Below are 10,716 nucleotides of genomic sequence, written 5' to 3'. Positions count from 1 at the left end.
AGATGGGGTACTTTTACTAGATTCAGAAAACTTCTGTCAAGTTCTGTATTGCTTTTCAACCTAAAAATTAAAAAAAATAGCAAATGCATGTTTTTTGCTAGTCTCAATACAGGTAAAGTAGTATGGTCTGAGTCTAGATGTATGATGCCATCTGTTACTGTAGTTTCTACTGACATTTATCAATGACATTTATCCACTTGCAAAGTTATTGTGTCGAAAAAAAAGCACAAATGAATGAACGAACGAACGGATGGACGGACTTCGATATAAGAGTTGACATTTTCTACGCAACAAGTTTTGTCTTCAAAGACTTATCCGTGACGCTCAAATATAAAAAATAAAAAAGTCAGAAATACACCTTGACCAACCTATATGGGAAGTAAAGCAACAGACAGCAATAGCTGGTGCATGAAAGGTAAAATCGAGTTTGTGGTATTGTTTTTCATAACTGCTATTTAGTCAGGCAACGGTCAGTTGTTATACATCCGCTTGGTATGTTTAAGCTTTCGATTTTGCAATTTGATTTTAAATTCTCCATTTTGAATTTTTTTCGGAGTTCGGTATTTTAGTTTTTTATATTTGTTTAAGTCCGTGGAAGGACTTATTATTTATTAAGAATGAAAATAGCAAATGTTCCATATTAGTATGTCAGACAGGAACCATAACAACACAAAAAACCATGATCTATATGTTACTTCAAATTAATGATTATGCAGATGCCTGAATGTCTTTGTAAAATATAGAGATCATGTTTTTCTTAAATTGAAGCTGACTTATATTGAAAACCAACTTGTTTCGTATTCCTACTGCCTCTTCTCGCGCATGTGAGGTAAAATTTAATCTCTCTCTGTACCTATGGAATTTATATATCTCAGTTGATGATACACAATATTGCAGAACATGTTTCCAATATGACGGAATGCTCTTCTTTCAAAATCTACTTCTGCATAATTATGATCGATTATGAAAAAGGCAATATAATCTTAGATCCAATTATGTTCACTACTGTTCTTCTATCATTTTACTAAGTTTTTCTCATTTTTATACATGTAAGTTTGAAAATCTGGTTACATAAAAATCGTTATGTATAGCAGAAAATGCTTTTCTTGACTTCGCGTCGTTTTGCTTATATTTTTTTACCTAAAAATTGTCAACCTGGTTTGTATCTTCTATGGAATTGTAAGACAATTTATATAGGGTATTTTTGCTACTTATGGGGTTTGTTAACGACTCAATGTAAATTATATTGAATAAAATATGATATTGTCTTTTATCTGTGAATATTGGATAAAATTTAGGATTATCATAAAGTATAAATACCTCTCATATTTAAAACGTTATTTGTTTATGCTGGTAATAGTTGGTTAAATATTTAAAAAAAAAAAAGGAATGTCTTTCAATTCTGTCTATTAAAATCTAAAATAAGTAATGTATTATTACCCTGGTCAATAGTTACAGACTACAATGTATGCGTCTCTCAAACAATACTATGTATATATGGACACTTCAACATTGAACACCACACTGTTTCCATATCAGCCAAAACCATCTAAAGACTATTTCAAACATATAAATTATGATTATCATCCCAAATTACCGACTATCTGTAGATTTAAAAGTTAAATAACTTTCAAAATCTGCAGATCAAGATTTCAAATAAAGGAAACAGAAGTATACCGCTGTCGAGAAGTCAGAAATCGATTGAGAGAAAACAAATCCGGGTTACAAACGAAAACCGATGGAAACACATCAAAATGTATATTAAAATATCGATTTGATGAGTTAAGGCTTTTTTAACAGACTTTTATAGTTTGTTCATTGTGAAGTGCCGTTGCATCACTGTTCTAGTTTAAAAAAAAAAGGTGGGGATGTTGGCGCTTTCAAACATGTTAAACCACGCCCCATTGTGTTATTCCCTATTCAGGAGTCTCCAGTTGTCGTTGATTCATGTCTGCCATATTTTTCTTTCGTTAACTGTTATGTTATGTATACATTTTGCCGCAAGTTTTGTAAATCGAATTTTTAATATATTTAAGGACCTATTAAAGTCGATTTTATGGTACGGTATTTTGTCATTGTTGAAAGCGGTACGGTTACCTATAACTTCTTACATCAGTTACACTTAAACTTTAATGGATAGTTGTCTTAATTGAAATCATACAACACTTCCTATTTTCATATTTTCATAGGATGTGAATATCATAACACAATGCTGTAGCTACAAAATTTGATACTTTCTATCAAAGTTGTTTATTTATTGAGATAACATTTTTATGTGTTGCACAAATAATAGATAACTTAAATTTCATATCATGTTTGATTTCAATTTAATCTTAGTTGTGTTATTGTTATTTTATCAAAATTATCAGTACTTGCTTCACTGTAATATAAGTCTGAGCCATTTTATTGAATTTTATCATGATCTTGTGTTATTTAGTGGATTTAATTTCAATTAAAGATTAATATTGTATTCAACTCGTTTCTTCTAAATTGCTGCAAAAAAGTTCAGCATTATAACAATTGACGCAAGTAATGACCGTTAGGAGCATTATGAAATCAATTTTGATATCCGAAAAGACTGTCGGTCCCATTATTACACTAAAAAAGAGAAAGAAAGATCTCAAAGGATTTCACAATATAAGCATGAAACAGACTACCTTGATACCCAAATCGATTACACTGGAAATTATTTTAAAACCTCAAGAAAGTTCCTATAAATAGAATTTCAACAATGAATGTAATAGGTAAGACATGTAGACACATCGTATATAATGTTAATCAATGTGATGTAAAGTGAAATTGGTTCTTGTGGTACACAACTGGATTTATCTAAAGCCTTTGATAATATACCACACTAACGCATGCTCTTGAAAATAGCACATTATGGGGTGAACAACATTGAGTTGGATAAAGAACTTCCTGAGCAGCATATCTCAGTTAGTTGTCCTTTAATGACATACATCTACTCCTTTAGATGTTCTATCTGAATACAAGGAACAGCCTTACGTCTTCTCTTATTCCTGACATATATTAATGACATGCCAGATTGTACATCTTCAGATGTTAGATTGTTTGCGGATGATATCCTGGAATACATCGAAATAAGAAATCATGACGATGCAGCAAATCTCACTGCCTTGAAATAATGGTAATACAAGTGGCAGATGTATTTTCATTCATATAAAATCGCTGTCATGAGGATCTCTAACAGGCGTCACGCCCTGCAATCAACTTACACCTTGCACAGACACCAACTAGACGGTGTTAATAGTGAAAAATACATACGAGATATCATTAGTCAAGATCTTCAGTGGAATAAACACAGAAATATCACAACCAGAAAAGTAACCAGCACTTCATTTTTCTCCGCAGACACCTTTGCCGTTGTAAGAAATCTGTTTAAACACAGCCGATTGTGCCTTGTTCAGGCCATCGATCGCTGTCGCAGTGTGTGCCCCATTAAACCATGACATGGAACGGATACGGCACAAAGCAGCACGATTTATATACAACAAGTACACTGACACTTCCCGGGGCTGTGTCACTGGACTATTATACCAACTCCTGTGATATCCTACATCAAAGACGAATGAACCAGCGTCTTGTTCTTTTTGCTCCAAGATCCCGAGCACACAAGTGGAGATACAATCAGCTATATACTACACACATTAGGACAACAGAACAAGTTGTGGCCATAGAATAGACGGATTAGAATAACCAAGGATGTTTCCACCATGATTTTTCCATCGGAATGTCTGGTCGATTCTTAAATAAATTTTCCTCGAAAATCACATCATAGTTTAATAGCACCAAATCAAAATACCACAAGACTGGTAAAATGCAAACAAGGTAGGACAAGCTGAATCAGATGAAAAAGGCTTGAGTCACCAGACCGATACACAGCACAAACACAACTATCATAATTGATATGTTGTTTCCAACGTATTGTGTTTATTGGTTCATTATTGCTGTGTTTTTAAATTCAGTTAAGTTGGGGGATATACTACTTTGTGTATTTGCTCATGTTAATTGTAAAGTTTCCAATTTCCATTATATATAACGCAACGCCTTTGGCGAATGCTTCGTTGTCTAGAATTTAGACTTCGACTGCACAACGCTTCATGTTTAGAGAGATTGTAATAGGTTATCATATAAAGGGAAGCAAGTCATTTCGTACCTTGACATTGCGTACCTCTGCCATTTCGTACCCAAATTCTCCATTTCGTACCCAACATTTACTATTTCGTACCCACGAGTATATCCATTTCGTACCCTATGGGAAATGCATCTACCATTTCGTACCCCCATTGACTTAATACATGTAAAATATTTCAAATCATATTTTTGTAAAGTTTTTCATGATTTTTATAATTTTTAAAATATAAGAGAATAATACATGCATCTTGATATAAAATTTTATAAAGAAGGATGATTGGTTTGATTGAGCAGTTATTGGAAACCTTAGTAGTTATAATCCCACTTTGTTTGTTTGCAGGATTGGTCCTTAATCAATTGTTAAACACTAGAAATATGAGGTTTATTAACCAACAAAGAAATAATTATCACAGCTGTTTTTATAGTTATTAACAATATCAGGTACGAAATAGTATACATACATACCTTCCATTAGGTACGAAATGGTAAACATACAAACCCTCCAGGAAGAACGAAATGACAAACATATAAATCTTCCATGAGGTACGAATTGGTATACACATAAATCTTCCATGCGGTACGAAATTGTATACATATATGAATCTTCCATGAGGAACGAAATTGTATACATATATCAATCTTCCATGAGGTAAGAAATAGCACATCAATGAAAGAAATATAAATCTTCCGTGGGGTAAGATGACATGTATGCATATCTTCCATGAGGTACAGAATGGCGTACATGTTAATATTCCATGAGGTACGAAATGGTTAAGGTATGAAATGCTCAGGGTACGAAATGTTTTTGCCAGGGTACAAAGTGGGGGGTACGAAATGGTTAGGGTACGAAATGGTTAGGGTACGAAATGACTATAATTCATATAAAGAGATGGTATATTTATTTGATGACAAAGCATTAATATAAAGAAAAAAAATGTATCTCTTTTATTAAGGAATGTAACAAAATTTCGATTATACACTATAACTAAATTCTTAAATTGATGAAAAGTGACATCTCAATGGTTGTTTACTTACTGTAAAGTCAATCACCGACTTGCATTTGAGTTTCATTTATATACTTAAGATGATGTATCAGTATCACATGCTGATCAATGGATCAGCTATCTCTATATCATGTCGATTGTTAATTGAATTGGATCCAGTCCAGATATGTTGACACTTTAAACGAGTATATGTGTTGTGTACATACATGACATCATACAGGTTATTACTTGTACAAATATAATTGTACAAGTAATTACCTGTTCATTTTTTGGCAGAAAAAGATAATAACTTGTACAACTCACTTTTTAAGTTATATATTGTTTTTTTCTTATTTCAAAAACCTCTTCTCTCTGGGTTTGTTAGTTCAATTTTTTTGGTGGGATTTTGTCGTGTTTTGTTATTTAAATTGTGTTTGTTCGTCTTTTCTTATTATCAAGCGTTTAGTAGTATTGATTTTGAAATGTTAGACGTTTACAGAAGAATGAAGGACGCAAATTAATATCATCAGTTAATATGGCACTTTGTGCAAATTTAGCTTACCCTTCAACCATTTATTATCAAACATACATCATTACAAAAAGTCGCATACATAATATCATATATTGGAAATAAAAGTCAAGCCTAATAGATTATAAATAACCTATGTGTTTGCATAAGACAATGAAGCATGGTATCTTGAATTACACGATAAGTTCAATTATGGTCTAGCAGCATTGATTGTATAAGCAATGATGGTGTCCATCAGGTTCCGTTTGGTAAGCCACATCAACTGCGCTTTTTGACTTTAAAGTGAGCAATACAGTGAATTTGGTTAAGCGGTTAATGCATGATCCACTTATATTCTCCATTTAGACATGACTGATAGTCAACAAGGTCTACTTGACAACGGAAATTAAAGTCGATGTGATAGGACGAACATCTAATTTAGTGGTTCAGAGCGACTTTTTTCAAAATTCACTGTTCACACATCTGAATAAAATGTCTAAATATTTTTCTGCTGATATTTTCAAATTGTTTTTTTTTCAACTCCTTATAAGTTTTGTGGGTGCCTTCACGACCGACTCCAGAATGTGCAGTTATAATCAATGGGTAAAGTTCTTCTGCTGTACAATAAATATAGAATAAAGGACTTTTTGTTTTTGATACTGACTTTATCACAGTAAAATATCAGGTGAGCCCGAAGGGCGAGCCTGATATTTTCTGTGATAAAGTCAGTATCAAAAACAAAAAGTCCTTTATTCTGTTTATCGGTAATTCAAAAAAAATAAAAATTACTTCAATAATAGAGAAAATAACAAACGAACTTCTTTTCCGCGTCGAATCACGGCGAATCACATTTGACGTCACATGCTGCATTACGTCATTTGAAATTTTGTCACAGTGCAGTAAACATGGCGTTCTCTTGCACAAAGTATTGAAAAGGAATTATTGCATGTGTTTCATTAATATTCTGCTTTGGACATGACTCTAACAATGGCAAATATAATGGTAGCATACCGGTAAGTCAGATTTCTTTATTTTTCACAAAGCATCAACATAGAGGGGGAATAGGAGGGTCCTGATACCAAAATCCCGGGTTTAAAAACGAAATCACGAGGTCCCGAATTAAATCACAGGAGTTTGTAATCCTATCAATAAGGGGTTAAAAATATACCAAAGTTGACTATCACAGTTGAGCTTCTCCCGAGGAGTTCTCTTTGAGAGAAGCTCCTCTTCGAGAGAAGCTCTACAGTGCATGGAGCATAGTAAGTCAGAACATTAGAATGATACGGGGATACGATGTGAATCTGCAGATTTTTCATCGATCATCATTTTTAAGTTCAACGACGTCAAGTTATAATTATATTTTACTGAAAGGCTGACTGTAATTTGTAAATTATCTGAACAAGCTCATTTCTTGTCTACTTCATAATACACCTTATCGCTATTTGTCCGCCATTACTGGATATCACACAGGTTCCCGTAAAATTATGACGTCATAAAACAAAATAGCTGACGCCACAAAGTGATTGTCGTATGCTTCAAAAGTTCAAACGGCCGTGTCAGCCGGGATTAGTGATAAGGTGTATTATTTCAAACATTTTAATAGATGGTGCCCCGGTTACCCCCTTTTTAAAATTTATCTCAGATCCGCATATGAATAAGTTCACTTTTTTGTTCTTTGTTCTATGAATATCTGTTTTTAAATTGACAATGAAACCACATCTTTTAAAATTGTATATGATGGTCCCACATTAGACAAAAATGTCGAAAATGACGGTAAATTTCATTTTTTTCTAGCTTCTCTCATGCGATAACGGTACCTTTTTGGTCACTATTTATGTGTTGCGTTTAAATATGAACTGTAACACTTTATAGTGACTGAACAGGTAAAACAAATACTTCTCAAGAAACAGAAAAGAAAACTACTGGGAACGGCACCAGGCTATGTATTGGTATTGTATGAATAAAAACTCGACTTGGAAGTCTGTCGGCTTTTTCATGCATTTTCTGTTCACATTTTCACAACAAAAGAGGCTAAACAAACTTTGTGAAAGTTATAATCAATGTCAAGTGTTTCATTCGCCAAAAATCTCGTGCGTTTCTGCGATAAAAAGCACGCGCAATTTAATGAATAAAAGGGAAAAGTAGATCCTTACGCGTTGCATTCGCGCATGTCATTTGCGTACTAACCCAATAATTTTTATATCACGGCCAGTCCACTGATACTGATATTATCAGCGAGTACACATCAAAGGAAAAATGTACAAATTACCGATAATACATTTTTCAATTCCTGCTACACTCAAAACATCATACTGCCTTAAGAAATATCTTTGAAAAGCAGTCTTTTTGGAACTTGATTTTTTGCTTCTTTCACATTACCAATAGCCTCTCTGTATCTTTCACGTGTAAATAGTGAATTATCAGAAGATTTATTGTCATCACACTATTTGATTTTTGTATCGTGAAATTTCTTTTCTACACGGTTTTCCATCCCTACACTTTAGTTTTGACCACTGAACTGAACAGTTTTGCTCATTTTTTTAATATGTAAACTGTACTCACATATTGAGAATTTATACCTTTAGGCTTAGTAATGAATTATTTGTTAAAAGGGAAACAATTTGTTTTTAACTTCAAATAGGCCAAGGTAAAATGATGATTTGTACAAGTTATTATCTTTTTCTCAGTAAAACTTGTACTAGCAATTACTTATACAATTGTATGGCATCATACAAGTAATTACTTATACAATTGTATGGCATCATACAAGTAATTACTTGTATATATTTTTTGTACATGTAATACAGGTAATAACCTGTACAAAATAATAACATGTACACGACATATGCATTGTTGAATTATTGTAACTTTTAATTCTGATATGCATTTTAGAAATTTCGACTCGGTAAACGTTCACTTGAATTGGCATCTCACCATTTTAAAAACAAATGATGCGAAAACTAATCTATCCTTGACTTTCCAAAAAGATTTGACAAAAAGTGAATTATGGTATGCACTATCGAAAAATGTTTTAAGATTTGAATGTTTTGTGTAAAAACGGAAACATTTCTATTTCTAATGCTTTTCCAGATGTGATATGTTCATCCGATTATTGGTAAAGTATTCATTAACACGTTTAAAAAAAAAATCTTACTGTTGAGGGCCGTACGTTGCATTTTTTTTATAATTGCTTACAACATTTTTATTTGAAAGTTGGGGTATATGTGTCTTATTGGCAATCATTTCACCTATTCCTAGGTTTATATTATGATAAATAATAAAATTGAAAACAAATAACTTTAAATATGATAAAAAATGAAACTGTCGTAAATGACTTATTATATCACCCAGTTTTTAGCTTTTTATTTCATTGATTAAATCTTAAATGAATTTCCAGGTCACTAGTCTAATATTAATGTGGACCTTCGACAATACACTTTATGCACCCACTAAAAAATTTCATTCCTCTTTAATGAGTAGTTGCTTAGGAGTCTGCCTCAACGAAAATACCTTTCTTTTGAACTGCAATAGGGGCTAATATAATGATATTCATTAACTAAGAACAAAATTTTAATTAATTCCTCACAATCAAGCAACAGTAAATTCTGCAATGTCATAGGTCGAAAGCACTTTGCTTTATAATCATATCGAGAATACATGTTTGATTTGATAAAGAGGAATTAAAGTCGTATGAAATTGACAAAATGATGCATTTGTTTTTTTATCTCTAAATGGCTAGTTTTAATTATAAAACATATGCACCCATACTTTGCCTCAAGAAAATTCTATTATTTGTCCAAACAAAAACAATTCGCCGATGAATTTTCGTATGCAGTGAACTCTGCGTGACTTTTCTCGTATTGAAAATTATACAATATGGATGCGTAACAAACATGACAAATGATAAAAAAAAAGTGCACAGACGACTAAGTTCATGATATATACATGATTATACCGTTGGGTTTCCCGTTTGAATGGTTTTACAATAGTAATTTCGGTGCCCTTTATAGCTTGTTGTTCGGTGTGAGCTAATGCTCTGTGTTGAAGGCCGTACATTGACCTATAATGGTTTACTTTTATAAATTGTTATTTTGATGGAGAGTTGTCTCATTGGCACTCACACCAAATCCTCTATATCTATTTGGTTCAAGAGTTGTATAAACATTATTTTTCATCAGTCACTCGTTTCATATGACTTTAATCTTTGATTTTTTCGAAAAACTAAGGATTTTCTTATCCCAGGCATAGATAACCTTAGCTGTATTTGGCACAACCTTTTGGAATTTTGGATCCTCAGTGCTCTTCAACTAAGTACTTGTTTGGCTTTATAAATATTTTGATATGAGCGTCACTGATGAGTCTTATATAGACGAAACGCGCGTCTGGCGTACTAAATTATAATCCTGGTACCTTTGATAAATATTTACACCACTGGGTCGATGCCACTGCTTGTGGACGTTTCGTCCCGAGGGTCTCCGAATAGATTAAAAACATAATTTACACAACTAGTTACGTAATAAGATACATTTGGATCAATCCGTCATGGTACAGATTTGACATGGAATTATTACTTGAAAAGGTCGCACATGTTGCATGAAACCTTCTTACATAAGTTCTTCCTATTGTCAAACATAGATTGTTTGGTTAAATATCTCGTTAATGCTATTAAACATCTAATCAACTAAGATCATAGAGGATTGATTTTAGAAGTGTATGTATTATGTTTATTGACGAAGACCTACACCAAAATAAGTTAAAGTGATCTTGACCTTCTGTCAGATTTTCATAAAGAATTAATAAATTTAATAATAAGCGAAATGTTTGTTTGCCGTTTACGACATTTCGATTTCATTTAGAATATTTTATTTCCATTTTTCAGTTGATCCTAATTTTGATCAAGGTAATGTATGCAACAAAATAGTTAACATAGATGTTTCGTTAGCAAAACATGCAAAAGGGATCAATTCTTTCATACGTTTGCCATGCACTTTTATGGACAAGTTTAAATAGTATAACAGGTAATTAAAGATTATGAATATTAATAAGTTAGACGCACACACATTTCTTGAT

Source organism: Mytilus edulis, chromosome 5, assembly GCF_963676685.1.
Source record: "Mytilus edulis chromosome 5, xbMytEdul2.2, whole genome shotgun sequence".
Classification (NCBI taxonomy): Eukaryota; Metazoa; Mollusca; class Bivalvia; order Mytilida; family Mytilidae; genus Mytilus; species Mytilus edulis.
Note: the sequence above shows the minus strand (reverse complement) of the source record.